This window comes from Lithobates pipiens, unplaced genomic scaffold, assembly GCF_037356315.1.
Source record: "Lithobates pipiens isolate NorthernLeopardFrog02 unplaced genomic scaffold, aLitPip1_a1.2 Scaffold_80, whole genome shotgun sequence".
In the NCBI taxonomy this organism is placed as follows: Eukaryota; Metazoa; Chordata; class Amphibia; order Anura; family Ranidae; genus Lithobates; species Lithobates pipiens.
In genome coordinates this window covers 811,708-832,525 of record NW_027507904.1, presented here as the reverse complement: position 1 = coordinate 832,525, position 20,818 = coordinate 811,708, and the positions used below count along the sequence as shown (strand labels likewise).

Sequence of the window (20,818 nt, the reverse complement as noted above, 5' to 3'; positions counted from 1 at the left end):
CTTCAGGACCAAGTACTCTGCCTGAATTTTTAGAATGTTAATGGGCAAGGCCCTTTCTGATCTGGGCCACTTCTCTTGGACAGTTGCCTCTTCCGGGACTGCTCCCCAACCCAAAAAATGTTCTTACCATTTCCCAGGTAACTGAAGCAAGGATTTTTCCTTTTGCAGATTTTTGGTTATCAATAGAGATGAGCCGAACACCCCCCGGTTCGGTTTGCAGCAGAACATGCGAACAGCCAAAAAATTTGTTCGAACATCGCTAAAGTCTATAGGACACAAACATGAATAATCAAAAGTTCTAATTTTCCTTTGGGGTGACCCCGCCCCACTTTAACACCACAGGGAAAGCCATAGGGAAGTCCCCATGCATCAGAGGGGGGTGGGGTCACTGGGTGGCCCCTCCCTCAGTTATATAAGAGCTGTCACAAGAACAGAAGTATCACACAGAGGGAGCCTCCCATTGAGGCAGATTGTCCGGAGAACAAAGCGAGGGGAGAAAAAGCCAGAGGAAGATGCCGGAGGAAGCTTGAGAAGAACGGAGGAAGAAGCAGAGGAAGATAGAGGAAGAAGCAGGGAAAGAACAAGATGGAGGAAGAAGATGGAAGAAGCGGGGAAAGAAGAAGAAATTAATAAAGGACTTGTCAAAAACCGGCTATTGTCTTTTTAACATTTGACACTTTTTTGTGAAATGGTAGGGGTACATTTTTACCCCATTTCCATTTCACACAACAGGGCTGGGATCTGTGGGTGCCCTTGTTAAAGGAGGCTTCCAGATTCCCATAAATCCCCCACCCGCATACCCCCACAACCACTGGGAAAGGGTTGTGGGGATGAGGCCCTTGTCTCCATAAACATGGGGACACAGTGCTTTGAGGGGCTACTCCAAAGCACCCTCCCAATGTTGAGGGCATGTGGCCTGGTACAGTACAGGAGGGGGGGGCGCTCTTTCGACCCCCCTTTTCCTGTGGCCTACCAGGTTGCGTGCTCAGATAAGGGTTTGGTATGGATTTTTAGAGGGAACCCTATGCCATTTTTTTCTTAAATTGGTGCAGGGTTCCCCTTAATATCCATACCAGACCCGAAGGGCCTGGTATGGAATTTGGGGGGACCCCCACGCAATTTTTTATTTTTTAAATTTTGGTTCGGGGTTCCCCTTAATATTCATACCAGACCTGGCAATGGACTGTGGGGGAATCCCATGCCGTTTTTTTTTCAATTACTTTTATGTGTATTGCAGACCGAAAATTCATTATAGCCACGAGTACTTTTAAATTACTTTTTTTCCTTTAGAAATGTAATTTTGCTCTCTAACGGTTCTAAACATGGGAAACATGCGCCCCTTTACAGGCATACTATACACACCCCCCAGGTATGAAATTTAAAGGAAAATTTCACTTTTATTGTTTCACTTAAAGGGGTTGTAAAGGTTTGTTTTTCATTTTCTTAATAGGTTCCTTTAAGCTAGTGCATTGTTGGTTCACTTACCTTTCCCTTAGTTTTCCCTTCTAAATGTTTTTTTTTTTCTTTGTTTTCTTTGTCTGAATTTCTCACTTCCTGTTCTTCCTCAGTAAGCTGTTCAGTAAGCTGTTCTGGCTGACCAGACACCGCTCGGATGATGGTGTCAAGTTTACTGAGGAGAAACCGGAAGTGATAAATTCAAAGAAAAAAACATTTAGAAGGGAAATTGAAGGAAAAGGTAAGTGACCCAACAATGCACTAGCTTAAAGGAACCTATTTAGAAAATAAAAATAAAACAAAGCTTTACAACCCCTTTAAGCATTATTAAAATCACTGCTCCCAAAAAAAAACTTCAGTTTTTAAACCTTTTTTTGTATTTTTTTTTTTTTTCAAATTAGTTTTTATTAGAGATTTTCACAAACAAAGAAAATAGACATTTATATACATCATGTATATGAAAGGAGTTACAATAGTGTAGTAGCATATGCATCTTCATAAATGTTAAGTCATGTATAGAAAAGGAACGTATTGATGTAGCCACACAGTATTCACCTAAGCACCTAGAACCTAGGTTATTATGATAAAATTTATAACTGAACCCCTTTAACATACGCAAGATTTCTTACGGCATGAAAGTATAGATAGTACAGATTGGGATTGTAAGGTGCCAAGAACGGAGGGGAAAGGAGAACCAAAAGAAGGGCAGAGATATCAAGAAGGGGAGAAGGCGATAGGGTGGTAATCAAAAGAACGGGGAGAGGGGAAGGCATGGTAAGGGCAAGGGGGGGGGGGGGGGGGGTTGAGATGGACCTGAGGTTTTCAAGATATTAGGAGTGTAGAAGCAAGTTAGTGATATTTAACTTTCCATATTTTCCAGACTTCCACACGCTTCATACCATTACTTAGCCTAGAAAGTAGTGAGGTTTCATATATACAATTGGTTTTCACAACAGTAATTACATCAGAGAGGTTAGGAACTAGATCTGTTTTCCATTTCTGAGTTATGAGTGATCTGGCGGCTAGTAAGACATGTGTCACCACTGTTCTATATTGAGGGGGATATTTCTCAATACCCAAATTCAGTATAGCTAGCCCTGGGTCAGGCTGGGAAATAATTCCCGTAAGGGAGGTAATCATTCTGAATACACTGTTCCAGAAACTGGTCAAATGTCTACACGACCAAAAAATATGTTTGAGTGAGCCCACTTCTCCACAGCCCCTCCAGCACAAATTGGAATTCCCTCTGGAAAATTTAGATAGTCTATATGGGGTAAGGTACCATCTCAAGGATATTTTTTGGGACAATTCCCAATGGTTAACACAGCGAGATGCTCTGTAGATTGAGTTGAGAGCTTGGTACCATTGTTTTGATGTGTATACCTTTCCCAAGCCTCCTTCCCATTTTAAATATGGGGAGGATTTAGTAAATACATTTTTGTGCCGGAAGAGGCCGTAGAAAAATGAAACTCCTTTTGCTAGCTTAAGTTTGTTCGTGTAGAGCCTCCAAACAGCCTCCTGTAGGTAAATTCGGGTTGTGGGTAGGGAACGTAGAAAATGGGATACCTGACCATATTTAAACAGTTCACCCACTTCTAAACCGTATTCATTTTGGAGTGTTTTGAAGTCTTTGACATGTTTGTCATGCAACAGGTCCGAGAGAAGGGTAATACCTTTGAGTTTCCAGGTCTGAAGAACTAGACCAGGGATAGCCTTGGTGATTAGGTCGATAGGTATGGGGACATCAACCCTTCCTCCTTCCGAATGGCCGATCCGTCCGAGGGCCCTCCATCCCCAAAGAGAGGCTTGAATCATCAGCGGTAGTTGTCTCAAGTTAAAGGGCCTCAGACGGTCAAGTCAAAACAAGGAAGGAAGGTCGTCCGTCGGGGACATAGACTGTTCGATGTCTCTCCAAGGGACAAAAGCTTGTTTGTCGAACCAAGTGTTGAGTTGGGAGAGCACAGCTGCCATAAAATAATCTTGTAGTTCCACATAACCCATGCCCCCTACCTTTGTGTGTTTCACTAATAGACCCTTAGCGCATCTAGGCTTCTTATTTTGCCAAATATATCCATTTAGGAGAGAGTTAAGTAGCCTAAGATACATGGGTTTAATAGGTATGGGTAGCGTACGAAATACATAAAGAATCTGTGGAAGTAATAACATTTTAAAAGAGGCCAAGCGGCCCGACCACGTTAGTTCAGTTTTGGAGATGCGTTTGGTCTCGGAGTTTAGTTTTTGGAGTAGTAAGGAGTAAGTTAGCATCAGCTAGTTTATTAGGGTCTGCTGTGATCTGTAGGCCCAAATTCGTTATGCTGTCTTTTTTCCAAGAGTACGGGAAGGACTTTTGCAAGTTAAGTATTAGTTGCACTGGGATATCAAGAGGAAGGATAAGAGATTTAGTATTATTAACTTTATAATAGGAGGCATTACTAAATTGTTCCAGAATGTGGTGGGCGTGTGATAAAGTGTTGGGTATGTAAGAAACAAGATTATATCGTCCGCGAATAGATTTATTTTGTGCTGTTTGCCTCTGAAAGTAAAACCATGGATGTTTGGGTGAGATCAAATTTTTTCAGCTAGGGGTTCTATCAGTAAGTTGAATATGGAGGGGGACAGTGGGCATCCCTGCCGCGTACCATTCGTGATAGTAAAAGATTGGGATAGGATGCTAGAAGTATATACTTTTGCAGAAGGGGTAGAGTAAAGGGCTAAGATTGCAGATATGATAGGGCCTTGAAATCCGAATTTGCAGAGAACACAGTTCATATATCCCCAATGTATCCTGTCAAACGCCTTCTCCGCATCAAAAGAGAGGAGCAGAGAAGGCGTCCGACAGGTCCTCGCATGGCACACAACATCAATCACCCGCCTAGTTGCGTCGGAAGCTTGTCTTCCCACTGTAAATTCTGTTTGGTCAGGGCTTATAAGGGTTGGTAAAATGGGCAGCAGTCTCTGGGCCAGAATTTTAGCATAAACCTTTACATCTGTATTGAGAAGCGATATTGGACGGAAATTGGCTGGGATATCTGGGGGTTTCCCTGGTTTAGGAATGGTGACAACATATGCACCTAACATCTCCGGAGGGAAGGAGGAGGTAGTGGCCGCTTGTGAGTAGATTTCTTGTAGCGTCGGGGTTAAGATGTCACTAAATTTTGAATAATATTCGCCAGGAAGGCCATCAGGGCCTGGAGATTTGCCCGACGGTAATGTTCTAATAGCTTTTTGAATTTCCGTCTGAGAAATAGGGGCATTTAATGTGGAAAGTTGCTCCATAGAAAGTCTGGGAAGTGAGACACTGTCCAAAAAGGCAGCAATGTCCGCCTCTTTTGGTTGAGAGGTATTGGGGTCTGCTTTGATATTATATAGCGAGTAGACATGTGCATTCGTTTTCTTCCGAATGCATTTTCGTCCGAATTTCAGCTATTTTCGTTTTCGTTTTGACAAACGATAACGAAAGCACAAAATCCGAAAAACGAAAGATCCGACATAAATAAATGCTTTATTTTCATTTTCATTGTTATAACAGTTCGATATAGAATAGGAGATTCGACATGACTCTGACAATAACAATCTGTCTATAGAACCTGTGGTCGAATGTGCCTAACCTTACCTCTATTAGTCCAAGATTATATAGAGAAAATATTCCACAGAGAAAAAAGATTTGACAGAGAGAAAAGATTCTGCAAGTTACTGTCCTAAAAAGTGTTTGGGGACCCGGGTCCTGCCCCAGGGGACATGTATCAATGCAAAAAAAAGTTTTAAAAACTGCCGTTTTTTCGGGAGCAGTGATTTTAATAATGATTAAAGTGAAACAATAAAAGTGTAATATTCCTTTAAATTTCGTACCTGGGGGGTGTCTATAGTATGCCTGTGAAGGGGCGCATGTTTCCCGTGCTTAGAACTGTCCCTGCACAAAGTGTCATTTATGCAGGAAAAAAAGTCCTTTAAAATCACTCGCAGCTATTATGAATTGTCGGCTCCGTAATACAGAGAACACTCATTGAAAGTCATTGATAAAAAAAAAAAAAAGCGTGGGGGTACCCCAAATTCAATTACCAGGCCCTTCAGGTCTGGTATGGATATTAAGGGGAACCCTGCCTCAAATTTAAGAAAAAAATCGACGTGGGGTTCCCCCTAAATATCCATAACCAGACCCTTCAGGTCTGGTATGGATATTAAGGGGAACCCCGCGTCAAATTTTAAAAAAATTGACGTGGGGTTCCCCCTAAAAATCCATACCAGACCCTTTATCCGAGCACGCAACCTGGCAGGCCGCAGGAAAAGAGGGGGGGGACGAGAGAGCGGCCCCCCTCCCTCCTGAACCGTACCAGGCCACATGCCCTCAACATTGGGAGGATGCTTTTGGGGTCTGTGACCCCTCAAAGCACCTTGTCCCCATGTTGATGAGGACAAGGGCCTCATCCCCACAACCCTGGCCGGTGGTTGTGGAGGTCTGCGGGCGGGGGGCTTATCAGAATCTTGAAGCCCCCTTTAACAAGGGGACCCCCAGATCCCAGCCTCCCCCCTGTTTGAAATGGTAAGGGGGTACAAAAGTACCCCTACCATTTCACAAAGAAAGTGTAAAAAATGGTTAAATAAAACAAACACACTTTTGAAAAATTCCTTTATTAAAAATAAAAAAATTAAAAAAAGATTCCAGCGGCGGTAATCCACTCTTGCTATCCAGCGACGGACGGTCATCTCTCCAGCGATGGCTCATCTCATCCAGCGCAGCGATCCATCCTTCTTCTGTCTCCGTGGAGGAGACACTGCAAGGATTCCGGCGGCTGACGTTTCTTATATACGGAGGGCGGGGCCACCCGTCACCCGACCCCGCCCCCCTCTGACGCAAGGGGAAACCCGGGGTTCCCCATGACTTATGGGTGACCCCGCCCCCCTCTGATGTAACGGAAACCTGTCTGTGTTACATCAGAGGGGTACGGGGTCACCCATACGTCACAGGGAACCCCGGGTTTCCCCTTGCAGCAGAGGGGGGCGGGGTCAGGTGACGGGTGGCCCCGCCCTCCGTATATAAGAAACGTCAGCCGCCGGAATCCTTGCAGTGTCTCCTCCACGGAGACAGAAGAAGGATGGATCGCTGCGCTGGATGAGATGAGTCCTCGCTGGAGAGATGACCGTCCGTCGCTGGATAGCAAGAGTGGATTACCGCCGCTGGAATCTTTTTTTAATTTTTTTATTTTTAATAAAGGAATTTTTCAAAAGTGTGTTTGTTTTATTTAACCATTTTTTACACTTTCTTTGTGAAATGGTAGGGGTACATTTGTACCCCCTTACCGTTTCAAACAGGGGGGGGCCGGGATCTGGGGGTCCCCTTGTTAAAGGGGGCTTCCAGATTCTGATAAGCCCCCCACCCGCAGACCTCCACAACCACCGGCCAGGGTTGTGGGGATGAGGCCCTTGTCCTCATCAACATGGGGACAAGGTGCTTTGAGGGGTCACAGACCCCCAAAGCATCCTCCCAATGTTGAGGGCATGTGGCCTGGTACGGTTCAGGAGGGAGGGGGGCCGCTCTCTCGTCCCCCCCTCTTTTCCTGCGGCCTGCCAGGTTGCGTGCTCGGATAAAGGGTCTGGTATGGATTTTTAGGGGGAACCCCACGTCAATTTTTTTTAAATTTGACGCGGGGTTCCCCTTAATATCCATACCAGACCTGAAGGGTCTGGTTATGGATATTTAGGGGGAACCCCACGTCAAATTTTTTCTTAAATTTGAGGCAGGGTTCCCCTTAATATCCATACCAGACCTGAAGGGCCTGGTAATTGAATTTGGGGGACCCCCACGCTTTTTTTTTAATTTATTTATTTATTTTTTTATCAATGACTTTCAATGAGTGTTCTCTGTATTACGGAGCCGACAATTCATAATAGCTGCGAGTGATTTTGAAGGACTTTTTTTCCTGCATAAATGACACTTTGTGCAGGGACAGTTCTAAGCACGGGAAACATGCGCCCCTTCACAGGCATACTATAGATCCCCCCCCCCCCCCCTCCCTACGAAATTTAAAGGAATATTACACTTTTATTGTTTCACTTTAATCATTATTAAAATCACTGCTCCCGAAAAAACGGCCGTTTTAAAACTTTTTTTTTTTAATTGATACATGTCCCCTGGGGCAGGACCCGGGTCCCCAAACACTTTTTAGGACAGTAACTTGCAAATTAGCCTTTAAAATTAGCACTTTAGATTTTGAATGTTGGAGTCCCATAGACTTTAATAGGGTTCTAAAGTATGCTATATACTAGCTCCGTCCAATCTTCTTTATACATTAGACAGACACCATAAGCCTTCAAAGACAGATTCGACCGTAATTCATGTGGATTTTCGGACGAATGCAATTTTTGAATGAAAAACAAAATAAATAAAAACTAATTTCGGGAGTAACTAAATAAATTAAGTTTTCAGACGAAAACGAAATTCCGAAACGAAATATTTTACTCTGCACATGTCTAATAGCGAGGAGTAGTATCTGGCAAAAGAATCAGCAATATCCTTAGGGTTGTATACTTTACTTCTATCCGAGGGATTAATTAAATATGGAATAGTGGTTCTAGCCTTTTGTTCTCTCAAGCGTTGGGCTAAAGATTTACCTGCTCTGTTTCCCGCCGAATAATGAGTCAATTTTAGATAATGGACGAGTCTATTGTGGTCTTCTAGAAGCAGAAGTCTGAGCTCAGAACGAAGAGCATCCAGTCTGTGAGCCGTCGTAGGGCAGGGATTTATCTTATTCTGATTATCTAATGAGTCAATATCAGTTAGGAGTCGGTCTATCCTGAGGGATCTCTGTTTTTTAAGTCTTGCATTGGCTTGCAGCAAGATACCCCTTATAAAAGCTTTATGTGCACACCAAAGAGTCATTGGGTCGGTAACCGAGCCAATGTTGGTCACAAAAAACTCTTTAAGGCTCCTAGTGACCTCTAACATTTGTTCTTGTGAACTAAATACACCAACACTCGCCCTCCAGATTCCAGAAACATTATGAGTGTTCCCCTCCGCCACTACTGCCGAAACGGGGGCATGATCCGACCAAGAGATACCATGAATGGCGGAGGAGGACACTGCCTGCAACAAGAGTCTATCTACCAGGATCATATCAATTCTTGAATACGTATTATGTCTAGAGGAATGAAATGAATAATCCCTTTCAGTAGAATGCTGACACCTCCAGACGTCATATAGTCCTTCTTCTTGGAGCAAGCGTTGGAGAGATGGAAGAGGTCTGCGGGAACTAGTGGTTGTGTCTATTTGGAAATCCACTGTTATGTTATAGTCTCCACACATTACTAGGGCTCCTTGTCGCACTTCTTTGATTTTTGTGAGCAGTCTCTTGAGAGACCTGAGCTGGTGGGAGTTAGGAGCGTAAAGGTTTACAATGGTGTAGATCTTGTTGTTAAGCGAACCCACCAATATTATATATCTACCCTCAGGGTCCGTTAGTGTGAGAATATCAATTGAATCTCTAATAGCGATCACAACACCTTTACGCTTTTGTGAGGCGGATGAAAAAAAAAGATGAGGAAAATTCTTGTTGCGGAAGGGCGGAGGGTCGTTAGCTAAGAAGTGCGATTCCTGTAAGCAGAGTACATCTGCCCGCAGTTTCTGAGCTTCCTTCCATACAGATGCCCTCTTAGCCAGGTGGTTTAAGCCATGCACATTAAAGGAAATTAACTTAAACATTGAAAGTCCAGGAGTGTATTGAGTAAGTTAGTCCGCATACCTTTCCGATCCATAGAATAGCTTTGCAGAAGCATGGACGTCCAGGTCAATCTGATTCCACACCTCCGACCGACACAGCTAAAGTGCCACAAAGTCCATCTCATGAGGAAAGAGGGAAGGATCCAGGGATGGGGGAAATCAGAGGAAGAAAAAGAAAAAAAAAAAGTATAAATAAAAAAGAGGTTAGAGATCCAGAGCGTAGGCATAAGCCACATAGGTAAAAAGAAACAATTCAACTTGGAATCTGTAGGCAGTGAACCTGCCTGTCAAATAACGGGGGGGGAACAACAACGTTCACTTATATCCGCTGGTACCGAGAGCAACATTATTGAGAATAGCGGATGTTAAACAAAGAGTCCGGATAGCTCAATAATTGCTATTCAAACTCTTCTTCTTGCGAGACACCACTTGCCAGTTGTCCGGTGATGAGATCTTTGACAGAGGTTCTGGAGTGATGTCATTCTGCGAGGGAAGAATGTTCCATTGTTTGAGTAGCTCTAGACCATCTTCCAAGTTAGCAATTACTGTCGTATGGCCCTCCCTGGAAATGCTAAGCTTACACGGAAAGCCCCATCTGTAAACAATGGCATGGTTGCGAAGCGCCTTGGTGATGGGGAGCAAGGCTTTCCTCCTCTGCATGGTGTGTTGCGACAAGTCTGCGAAAACTTGAAGGTTAGCGTAGCGTTCCGGGGGTTGTTTGTTGGATCTGAAGGCGAAAGTGAATTTCTCCTTGACCTGGAAGAAGTGTACTCTCATCAATACGTCCCTCGGAATGTTATCCGGGAGGTGCGATGGCTTTGGGAGGCGATGGATTCTATCAATCGCCAGTTCTGAGGCAGGCAGGTCCGGCAAAAAGGCGCCCAACAGCTCTTGGGCATATTGGAGTAGTTGCGCTGGTAGTATTAACTCCGGGACTCCCCTCAATTTAATGTTGTTGCGTCGGGACCTATCTTCCAAATCTGCGACTTTTGCCTGTAACCACGCCACCTCCTCTGTCTGGTCGTTCTGGGCATCCACTACTGAATTAATGGTAGCTGCAAATTCGCCCATTTTGTTTTCCACATGGTCGATCCGTGCACCTACTGCATTGATATCTGATTTAAACCCTCGCATGTAGTGTGCTACGCAGGGAGATCAGCATATCTTTTAGTGTAGTGTCGGACACTGGCTGATTAGAGGTGGGGAATGTATCTATGGTGTCCGAAATTTCCCTGGTGTCCTCCAACTGATCCCCCTCTCCACTAACCTGTTCCGTGCCAGGGTTGTCCATCATCCGCTGCTTGGATTTCGCTGGACTGAGGGAGAGCGGGGTAGACATTCCTGGGGACCCACGTGGCGATCAATGATCTGGGCTTGGAGCTTCCGAGCCGGAGCTGCTGGAGGCTGAAGGCGAGGCGCCATCGGCGCCATCTTGGAGAAGGCCTTGAGGGTTCCGCGGGAAGAATTGCGGTAACTTCTTCAGTTGTGGTAGGTTCTTGCGCTTACGAGTCATCTCAACTGGATAAAGAGGAGATATGCCGTCGATGGATGCCAGTTTGGGATCGTAGGAGCACTCCGGAGTGTGAGTATTGCTCTCGGTGTAGAGGAGCTACCTTCTCACGCGTCCATACAGCAGCACGGTAGCCACGCCCCCCAAAACTTTTTTTGTATTGATACATGTCCCCTGGGGCAGGACCCGGGTCCCCTAATACTTTTTATGACAATACCTTGCATATTAACCTTTAAAATTAGCACTTTTGATTTCTCCCATAGACTTTTAAAGGCTGTTTGCCGCGATCACAAATTGTTCGCTATTTGGCGAATGGTGAACAGCCAATAATTGAGCCGAACTCATGTTCAACCCAAACATAAAGCTCATTCCTAGTTATCAACCATAAACTGAGGCTCCAGTGCACCCAGCCTACAGCACCTGGTATTTCCAGGTGGTCTCCCATCCAGGCACTAACCAGGCCTGACCCTGCTTAGCCTCCAAGATCTGACAAGATTGGGCACTTTCAGGGTGATGTGGCCGTAGGCTTGGGAATCCCACACATTGGGAATCTAGAGCTTGAACCCTTTGTTGCAAGCCGATAGGATTCTGTTTTGCAGCAGTCTTAAATGAAACTGAGCATAAAGAACGGCCTCGAATGAAGCCCCCCATCTTTCCCAAAAACCTCACGAAAAGCTGAATAGAAGAATTCACCTTGCTTCGACCACCTGAATCAGTTCCTTTAATGCGCTGATCTTTGTCTGGGGCAAGAATACCCTTTTCTGGGTGTATCTATGATCAGACCCAAGTATTTTAGCCTTCTTCATGCTTTATAAAAAATATTTCTTCTAGGTTGAGAATCCGACCTAGATATTTCAGGTACAGTAGTTTAATGTGGTGGCCATACTTTGGTCTAAGTGGGCTATTGACTGGTCTATGAAGAACAGATCGTCTAGTTAAACCATAATTGTTAAAGAGGAGGGCCGGTTTAAAAAAAAATGTAAAAGTCAGCAGCTGCAAACACTGTAGCTGCTGACTTTTAATAAGCAGACTTACCTGTTCAGGGCGCCCGTGATGTAGGCCGCCCGAGGCTGACCCTTCCCTCGGTCTCGGGTCCTGGCGCCGCCATTTTGGCTAAAGGAAACAGGCAGTGGAGCCTTGCGGCTTCACTGCCCATTTCCTACTGCGCATGCGCGAGTCACGCAGCGCTTTGTGAATGGGGCGCGCTGTGTTCTGGAACACACAGTTCCCAGAACACAGCGTGACCCATTACCCAGAAGACCCCACACGGAGGAAAGAAGACCAGAAGATCTCCGCAGAGGTGGAAGAGGCAGATTAGGATGATGTGCCTAGCAATAGGCATTTCTGGTAAGTTAAAATAAAATCATTTTTTTTTCTGATTTTTTTCTAATTTTAAATGGATTTTTTTTCAGGGTGGCCCTCCACTTTAAACCTTGAGCCCTTAATCTGGCTAGCAGAGGGGTCAGACCTCTGTAAACACTCAAGGTACAGTAGCTAGACCGAAAAGCAGAGCTACACCCTGAAAATGAAGGTTTTCCACCTTGAAAAGTAGATATTACTAGTGAGAGAGGAAATAGGCATATGGAGGTATGTCTCTTTGATGACGATTGACACCAGAAGTTCTCCTCCTTGTAGGATGGAGATAACTGATTGGATTGACTCCAGGCAAAAAAGAGTGGTTATATTCAGGAATTGAATTTTGATTTTTGAAAGAGGTTTGGACCAAATCCCAACTTCTGCTCTTACATGGGGATCACCATGATCACTTTTTGCCAAAAGATGGTCCAATGCTTGAGAAAGACTTCTTTTTCTCTGGATCCTTAGGAACTTTTGATTTGAGAAAACGAGGAGATGGGAACTCTTGGAACTTCAGTTTGTACCTTGGCGCTATTGAGGAAGTCCCATATGTCTTGACACTCTTCCTGCCAGATCCTTGAGAACTGCAGAAGAATTCCCAGATTGAGTGAGTGGGGCGCCTCCTCATAAGGGGGCTTCAGCATCTTGTAGGTTTCCTCCCCAATATCTCTTTTGTCCCTGGGGTTAAAGGGGTTGTAAAGGTAAAACAATTTTCACCTTAATGCATTCTATGCATTAAGGTGAAAAAACATCTGACAGTGCTGGCCCCCCCAGCCCCCCTTTTTTACTTACCTGACCCCTCGAAAGTCCTGCACTCGCCTCCAAAATCCTCTTCGCCACTCAGCCTAGCCGTAGTGGATGGATTTAAAGCAGCGCAGCCACTGGCTTGCGCTGCTGTCAATCACATCCAATGAGGTGGCGTGTCGGGGGGCGGGCCCGAATGATACAGTGAGCGGCTATGGCTGCCGGCTGTATCACAGAAGCATGCCCACAAGTGCTTCTCACCATGCGAGGGCGCTCGCATGAACGTGAGAAGTACTTGTGGGGGGAATCAGGGACAGCCGTCGAGGGACCCCAGAAAACCAGGTTTGGGGCCACTCTGTGAAAAACGAGCTGCACAGTGGAGGTGTATAACATGTTTGTTATTTTAAAAAGAAATTCTCTTTACAACCCCTTTAACCCTAAGATTACCTTTTGAACCTGACGGTGGAAGCCGTCGTGATTGCCTGGAGGCTGATGACCCTGGCACAGAAGAAGGAGCTTTAAATACAAAAACACATTTACTCCTTTTCTTAAATGGCAAAAGGGGTACAATTTCCACTAGAATTTCTTTGGATGTATTATCCAAAACATCCCCAAATACCTTTTTCACCGCAAAAGGAAGACTTTTGTCATGATGCTTAGAAAAGGGCGCAAGGCCTGAAGCATAGAATCTCTCAAAGCAACTATTGCAAACATAAAGCTGCCAGATCCTGGGCCTGCTGAGCAGGATAACCTTGAACACCTGCTTAAACTGGTCTCTGAACGATTAAGCAATTACTGTCAGGCTGAGACACTCAATCTGTCAGAGAAAAGTGTTTTTTTTAATCTTTTAATAGGAATTACAAATTTTTATCTGTTGGATCTCTAAGTATTTGAGTATTGTCTGCCAGAAAAGTCAAATTCTTATTCACAGAGGATATAGCAGCGTTACAGTGGTTGTAAACCCTTACAACACACTTTGACCTACAGGTAAGCCTAGATTAAGGCTTACCTGTAGGTCCAAGAAATATCTCCTAGACCTACACGTTTAGGAGATATTTGCCGAAAGACAGGCACCGTTATCTACGGTGCATGCGGCACCGTCAACAACGAAGATGCCGTGCGTGTCGGCTCCCGTGCGCATGCGCGGGAGTGACGTCATCGCGGCTTCGCCGAATGACAGCGGCGGAGCAGCGAGACCCCACCGAGAAGATGGATGTGCCGGACTACAGGGGACAGTGTTGACATTGCTGGCTCCTGTGTCAGGTAAGTGACACATAATGAACTACTATGTGATGCATAGTAGTCCATTATGCTTTGCCTTTGCAGGGAATGAAAGAGGAAGTAAACTCATCAGGGTTGCTGGTATACCCTACTTAGTGAATTTCCTCCACCATAGGATAAAGTGTGAAAACTTTTTAGGAGGGAAAATAATGTTTATCTGGGTGATCCTCTCAGATACAAAAAATCTTTTCCAGCAATGAATGGACAGGAAAGGCATGTGCAGCTTGAGGAGGCTTTAGCGAACCCAAACACTCAGTTAAGGGTACATAAATGTGGAGCAGACCATTCAGCAAGAAATTGAAAAGAGATTGAAACAGCGGACTCTCCCGCATTTGACATCTCAGAAGAGGAGTCATCAGCCTCACCATGGTCCCCTGAGGAAATTCATCTTCTCCCGCCCCTAGTTCCTGTTTGAGGGCCTTGGGCAATGGAAGAGAACCTGTCGCATTTTGACCCATACTGGGATGCGATTAAAGTCACTAAACTTTTTTTTTTAAACCTATCATGGCTGAGGAAAAAATATATTTTTAGTAAAATAAACAGGGGCTGCAGTGTTGAAAACAGGTGCAAACATTTCATGGCCCCGATGCTCACTCTGACCAGCCACCATCTCTCGGGGAGGATGCCATTTGTAGACATGAGTAAGCTTTCCAGAGCTTGAGGGAGACCCCTTTTATCTCTTTTTTGGGAGTGTTTCAACCCCCCTTCTGACCTTAGCCCGATGCTCAAAGCAGAGGTACTACCAGAAGAAATCACATCCACCACTTGAGCAAATAGTCCAGGCACTGCCGCTGCTATTAATGCTCAGCCTGATGCAAATAGTAAATGTGTCAAATAGGAAATGCCTGTGTCACCAAAACCTCTTTGATGCTCCTCTTTGCTCTTATGTCTCTCTGACAATTTTGCAGCCATCACAAATGGAGTGTTTTTTTTAATCGCACACTACCGCGTTAGAGGATGCCAATGCCATAATAAGCCTTGCCCCCACCTCACATTGCTCCCCTCTCTCTTTCAAAAAAAGAGTTTTCCCGCGCAAGCACAGGCCTCCGATCCACCGGGATCGGCTTGTGAGGGAGGGATGGCGTGGAGAAGACCTAAGAGCGTCCACCGAGTAGGGGCAGTGAAAGAAAAACGGCATTGCCGATCGTTTTCAGTTCTCCCTTATATTCAGCCTCATGAAGAGGGGAAGAGTTCAGCCGAGGTGGGAGTGTCTGGAGGAAGCAAAACCCCCAAAATTACTGGAGATCTGCCTGCTAGCCGGAGGAAAAAAAGTCTGTTGCTTCTGTGACACAGTGTGACTGAGTAAAGCATGAGAAGGTATGTGCTCCATACAGCTCCAGTGGTGACACTTAGGCATGACAGCATTTACTTTAAAGGAGACCTTTCATAAGAAAATTTAAAAATTCCTTAGAAAAACTCCACTTACCTTTCCTGCCGCAGGGATTTCTGTGTTAAAACCAACAATCTTCACCCTTCACAGTGGGTTCCGTTAACAAACCTTCAGGAGTCATGGACCCTCGGGGAACCCACATTCCTGGACCTGTAATAGCATCCCACCAGTAATACTTTATGGCCTTAATACCAAAAGTGCTGAATCCCGGAATCCAGCTCTCTCAAAAGAGAAGCGTTTAGAGGCAAAACCTTGTTTCTTCCGGCACAAGGCACGGGTACTATTCAATTCGGCCTAAAAGATACTTTGAATGGATCCGGCTGCATAGCTAGCCCCAGCAAGGATTGCTCCAGAAGGGCTCAGCACAGCACATCTTTAATTGTGGCCAACACCTTAGACACTGGCGAAAAAAACGGAGGACTCCCAGTAGTGGGAGGAGTTATATAGGGAGGCAACTTCTTGTTTAGGGTGTGCAAGTGTCCTGCATCTGAAGGTGGACTATAACCCACATAGTAACTACTATGGCTCTGTGTCCCGTGATGTACGATTAAAGAAATAGAGCTTTCTTTTGGTGGTATTTGATCACCTCTGTGTTTTTTTTTTTTTATCACTATTAATAAAAAAAAGACGGAAAATTAAGAAAAAAAGTATATATTTTACTTTTTGCTATAATAAATAACCCCCAAAAAAGTATTAAAAAACAAATTTCTTCCTCAGTTTAAGCTGATATGTATTCTTCTACATATTTTTGGTAAAGAAATTGCAATAAGCGTATATTGTTTAATTAGTGCAAAAGTTATAGCGTCTACAAAATAGGGGACAGATTTATGGCATTTTTATTACTAGTTTTTTTTCCAAGTAATGGCGGTGATCAGCGATTTGTAGCGGGACTGTGACATTGCAGCAGACACATCGGACACTTTTGACACTTATTTGAGACCATTGACATTTATACAGCGATCAGAGCTAAATAGCCACTAATTACTGTATAAATGTCACTGGCAGGAAAGGGGTTAACACTAGGGGGCGATCAAGGGGTTAAATGTGTTCCCTAGTGAGTGTTTCTAACTGTGGGGGGGGGGCTGCCTGGAGGAGGAGAACGATCTCTGTTCCTAATTACTAGGGACAGCAGATCTGTCTCGTCTCTCCTGACAGAACAGAGATCTGTCTGTTTACAGGCAGTCTCTTCACAGCAGCAATTGCGGGTGCCTGGTGCACATCGTGGTGGCCGGCCACATTCATCTGCTCCGTTATCGTGCCGCGCATCCCCTAGAGCTCTTAAAGTGGCTGACGTACCATGACGGCCATTCGCACAGGGGAGTCAACCTGCTGCAGTATAACTGTGCTGGCTGGTCCTTAAGCGGTTAAAGGGGCGTGACGGGGGGTGTGTCCAATGTCTTTATACTTCTGTTAGTAGGTTTCCCTCATTCCCATCTCAAAAAGTTGGGAGGTGTGATTTATTGGTTGAACTGGATGGACTTGTGTCTTTTTTGAACCAGACTGACTGTGTAATATGTAACTTACAAATACATACCGGACCCCCATCAGACCCAGTGAGGGAGTTTGTGAATAATAATAATAATAATAAGAAGAAGAAGAAGAAGAAGAATAAGTGTCCCAAAGCGTTGGAGTTCTCACATCAGATTAGGCAGGGAGATTAGGGGTTCCATTAGGTGGAAGAGCACATCATCGGCATACACCGAAAGCTTGTGCTCCGTATGACCCACCGTCAATCCTTTGATGTCTGTGTTAAACCAAACAGTGCATAGGAATGGTTCCAACACCAGGCAAACAAAATAGGCGAGAGAGGGCACCCCTGTCTCATGCCGTTTCTGATCCAGAATCTCGGGGAGAGGAAGCCATTAATCTTGACCTGAGCTCTCGGGTCTGAGTACAGGGCCAAACAGTGCATATGAATGGTTCCAACACCAGGCAAACAAAATAGGCGAGAGAGGGCCTATTTTGAGGCGAGAGAGCTAGCATGTGTGTATCGATGGACAGGATCAGGTAGTGGGGGGTCAGGAGAGGTACGTGCCCAATGGACGAGGTGAATTGCCCTAATGGAGTTGTCCCTAGCCTCTCGGCCCGTAATGAACCCTGTCTGGTCTGGGTGAACAATGAGCCGGATTAGGTGTTTTAATCTGGTTGCAAGGATCTTGGCTAGAATTTGCCCAAAGTGTGGCGGTAAAGAGCTGAAAAACCACGTGGTTTGGTGAATGTTGGCTGAAAATGTTGTGCCGTGTGTATGCAGAACAAGTTCACGGCCTTCAATGCCCTTCGGACCAAAATCCACAGTAAAGTCAGCTGGAAGTCCGATCGTGTGTACGAGGCTTTAGACTTCTGGCAGAATTCAGCTGTCCCAACTTATCAAAGTGTCTTTGTGTAAATATGTCAGCGTCATCTCTCCTAGTGTGTGTGTCTGTGTGTGTGTGTCTGTGTGTGTGTGTGTGTGTGTGTGTGTGTGTTCCTCCATCTGTCACTTTATACAGTATATTAAAATATGAACGTCATCACCTCACACAAACTTAGAACCTTGTATGGCACACATTCATTTCTGCTAACTTCAGTAATATGTTATTCAAAAGTAGATACCAATGCCGCGTACACACGATCAAACAATCCGGTGAAAAAGTCCGCCCGTGTATAGGCTCCGGCTGACTTTTTTTTATTTACCCAAAAGTCCGGCGGACTAAGATTGGAGTTTTGCACACCAATCTGTCCGCCGGACTTGCATTTCGGCGGACAGTACGGCCGTGTGTGTGCCAGTCCGCCGTACTTTTGAAATGAACAGACTTTTCCCACCCGGAGAAAAGTCCGCTCATTTTGAGCGCGGCTCCAGGTAGCCGGGACCAGCGAAGGAAGCGTCACTGGCCCCGTCACCTGGTATGGACTTAAAGGGGAATCCCTACGCTGAAAAAACGGCGTGGGGGTCCCCCCCCCAGGTCCATATCAGACCCTTATCTGAGCACGCTACCCGGCCGGACAGGAAAGGGGGTGAGGACGAGTGAGCGCCCCCCCCTCCTGAGCCGTACCAGGCCACGTGCCCTCAACATGGGGGGTGCCTTGGGGAAGGGGGGCAGCGTGCCCCCCCACTCCAAAGCATCGTGTCCCCATGTTGATGAGGACAAGGGCCTCTTCCCAACAACCCTGGCCGTTGGTTGTCGGGGTCTGCGGGCGGGGGGCTTATTGGAATTCGTGAGCCCCCTTTAATAAGGGGGCCCCCGGATCCCTGCTCCCACCCTATGTGAATGAGTATGGGGTACAATGTACTCCTACCCATTCACCTGTGAAAAAAATGTAAAAAAAAACACAACACACAAGGGTTAAAACAGTTTATTGCACAGCTCCGGGGGTCTTCTTCCGTCTTCGGGGGCTTCTCGCCGGACTCCTCCGCTATCTTCTGCTAGCTCTTTTACTAGCAGAGGAGCCCGGCTTTCTTCTTCGCTGCCGCCCTCTTCTTCCGACTTAGGGGGTCTTGTCCCCCTCTTCGGGGGTCTTGTCCCCCTCTTCAGTTCTTCTTGCCAGGCCACCGCTCCTTCTTCTAGCTCTTTTGCAAGTGGTGGCCCGGTCTTCTGTCGCCGTCTTCTGTTCTTCTCTTCTGGAGATGTTGCCTCATCGCTGTCTCCGGGCTCAATATGACAGGACACGCTGCGTGCAGCGACTTATAAAGGGACATCACCGGATGATGACCCCGCCCATTATGATGTCACAGTCCCGGAGGATGCACGCCACGTGTCCTGTCATATTGAGCCCGGAGACAGCGATGAGGGAACATCTTCAGAAGAGAAGAAGAGAACAGAAGACGGCGACAGCGGCAACAGAAGACAGGGCCACCGCTTGTAAAAGAGCTAGAAGAAGGCACGGTGGCCCGGCAAGAAGAACCGAAGAGGGGGACAAGACCCCCGAAGTCGGAAGAAGAGGGCGGCAGCTAAGAAGAAAGCCGGGCTCCTCCGCTAGTAAAAGAGCTAGCAGAAGATATCGGAGGAGTCCGGTGAGAAGACCCCCCAAAGACGGAAGAAGACCCCCTGTCATATTTCTACTGGGGCTGCTTATTATGAGGGGCTCCCACCATTCCTGTGCTGTGCTGACATCCTCCTGGGGCTGTACCTCTGCTGTGCATATTATGAGGGGCTCCCACCATCCCTGTGCTGTGCTGACTTCCTCCTGGGGCTGCTTATTATGAGGGGCTCCCACCATCCCTGTGCTATGCTGACATCCTCCTGGGGCTGCTTATTATGAGGGACTCCCACCATCCCTGTGCTATGCTTATTATGAGGGGCTCCCACCATCCCTGTGCTGTGCTGACTTACTCCTGGGGCTGCTTATTATGAGGGGCTCCCACCATCCCTGTGCTATGCTGACATCCTCCTGGGGCTGCTTATTATGAGGGACTCCCCCCATCCCTGTGCTATGCTCATTATGAGGGGCTCCCACCATCCCTGTGCTGTGCTGACTTACTCCTGGGGCTGCTTATTATGAGGGGCTCCCACCATCCCTGTGCTATGCTGACATCCTCCTGGGGCTGCTTATTATGAGGGGCTCCCACCATTCCTGTGCTATGCTCCTTATGAGGGGCTCCCACCATCCCTGTGCTGTGCTGACTTACTCCTGGGGCTGCTTATTATGAGGGGCTCCCACCATCCCTGTGCTATGCTGACATCCTCCTGGGGCTGCTTATTATGAGGGGCTCCCACCATCCCTGTGCTATGCTCATTATGAGGGGCTCCCACCATCCCTGTGCTATGCTGACATCCTCCTGGGGCTGCTTATTATGAGGGGCTCCCACCATCCCTGTGCTATGCTCATTATGAGGGGCTCCCACCATCCCTGTGCTATACTCATTATGAGGGGCTCCCACCATCCCTGTGCTATGCTGACTTCCTCCTGGGGCTGCTTACGGTGCAGGTGTTAGTGCTGTATATCACGGTGCTGATGTCAGTGCTCTCTGTCACGGTGCTGCTGTCAGTGCTGTATATCACGGTGCTGGTGTGAGTGCTTTATGTCACGCTGCTGATGTCAGTGCTCTCTGTCATGGTGCTGCTGTCAGTGCTGTATATCACGGTGCTGGTGTGAGTGCTTTATGTCACGCTGCTGATGTCAGTGCTCTCTATCATGGTGCTGCTGTCAGTGCTGTATATCACGGTGCTGGTGTGAGTGCTTTATGTCACGCTGCTGATGTCAGTGCTCTCTATCATGGTGCTGCTGTCAGTGCTGTATATCACGGTGCTGGTGTGAGTGCTTTATGTCACGCTGCTGATGTCAGTGCTCTCTATCACGGTGCTGGTGTCAGATGACTCTATCACGGTGCAGGTGTCATTGCTGTATGTCACGCTGCTGGTGATCATCTCCTGCACCCTCTTCTTTGCCT

At 46.4% G+C, this 20,818-nt stretch overlaps 1 protein-coding gene and 1 pseudogene across 1 annotated transcript in view; both read right to left on the bottom strand.

The window, feature by feature from the left end:
• LOC143973410 (uncharacterized) overlaps nt 1-20,818 on the bottom strand; it is an 803,348-nt gene that overhangs the window by 25,885 nt on the left and 756,645 nt on the right. The window lies entirely within an intron of this gene.
• Nucleotides 11,088-11,206, bottom strand: LOC143973413 (5S ribosomal RNA; annotated as a pseudogene).